This window comes from Penaeus japonicus, unplaced genomic scaffold (genome assembly GCF_977035675.1).
Source record: "Penaeus japonicus unplaced genomic scaffold, GWHDUDI00000001_assembly GWHDUDI00000012, whole genome shotgun sequence".
NCBI classification, from domain to species: Eukaryota; Metazoa; Arthropoda; class Malacostraca; order Decapoda; family Penaeidae; genus Penaeus; species Penaeus japonicus.
In genome coordinates this window covers 1,713,965-1,715,686 of record NW_028234414.1, presented here as the reverse complement: position 1 = coordinate 1,715,686, position 1,722 = coordinate 1,713,965, and positions in this window count along the sequence as shown.

Sequence of the window (1,722 nt, the reverse complement as noted above, 5' to 3'; positions counted from 1 at the left end):
TCTATGCGCCTACATTATTTTAGATGTTTTTTATATAAAGTTCATTTGAATGTATGCCTTACCATATATCTATGTCTCTGGGTGTGATTTTTTGGCAATTTTAATTGTTATGCAATGAGCAGAACATATTGGAGGGACATACGTGAACAACCACTGAAAAATCATTAAAAGTGCATAAACACACTCAAACACACGGAAACACATGCAAACAAACACACGCAAATACACGTAAACACACGCAAATACACACAAACACACGCAAATACACACAAAAATACGCAAACACACGCAAATACACATAAACATACGCAAACACACACACACACACAAACACTTTCTATCTTATTCTAGATTCATTCTTAAATGCAAACACCGTCCCAATCAGAATTAATCATTACCAAAAATAACTCGATTCCTTTTTTTCTTTTCTTTTTTGGCTTAGCAAATTATCTATACCAGACAAGCCAAAGATCAAAGCCACGATTATTTCTGTTCAAGGCAATTGCAATGATTGCCTCAGGGTATGGTTGGTGAAGTTATTTCCTTTTTTTCCTATTTTTTTGTTATTACACTATTCATTATTCATTTCTTTAGATTTAGTTGGTTGCTTTTGTTCGTTTTCATAATTGGATGATCGTATTTTGTATTATTTCCCTCTTGAGTGATGTGTCCTTTTTTCGCGAGATTTTTATTTCCTCTTCGGTTGATATGTAGTGCTACATATGTTGTTGTTTTTTAGTGTGAAGTGGTAACATTATTAGTACGTATCTCGATGTACACACTTTACAGTCACTGTACACACTTCACTTTAAAGTGATTGTACACATTTCACTCTATAGCCACTATAAACACTTCACAGTTACTGTATACACTTCATAAGTCATTAAACTCACTTCATAATTCCTTTATACACTTCCTAGTTATTAGTTTAAGTCCTTAGTAGTTTGAAATACCTTAACTAGGTTTCGTAGTTAGTTATATCAGTATGTATGCATATAGGATATGTATTTGTTGTTATCATTATTATCATAATATCTGAGATATTTCTGTTTTTTCTCATTTTCAATACTTTTGTTATGATTAATAGCATTATCAATATTTTGATTATCATTCACATCATTATCATTATCAGTATCATTTTCATTATCATCAGTTTTACATTCATTATAATTATAATCATATTTAATATTATCATTATCACTACTATCATTATCATCATAATCATAAATATCATGATCATGAATGTTGTCTTTATCATCATCATCATCATTATCATAATTCTTTTACAGACTGTCCCTCAAAAAAAAAAAAAAAAAAAAAAAAAAAAAAAAAAATATGTATATATATATATATATATATATGTGTGTGTGTGTGTGTGTGTGTGTGTGTGTGTGTGTGTGTGTGTGTGTGTGTATAATAATGATAATAATAATAATAATAATAATGATAATAATAATAGTAATAATAATAAGAAGAATTAGAATGAAAAAACGCTTATTCTTTCTCAAAGAAATGTAAGCAAATCTACTTTTTTATTATAATTTTCACTGAGAGGTCTTTCAAAGGTCATTCTTAATTCCGGTCGCCTTAAGCGCTCTAGCATGTAATCGCCAGTGGGTTTCGTGAGATGTGGGGGGGAGGAGGAGGAGGAGGGGGGAGGGCTGGAGGAGGAAGGAAGAGGAGGAGGAAGGAGAAGAGGAGGGGGTGTAGAAGAGGGAGGAG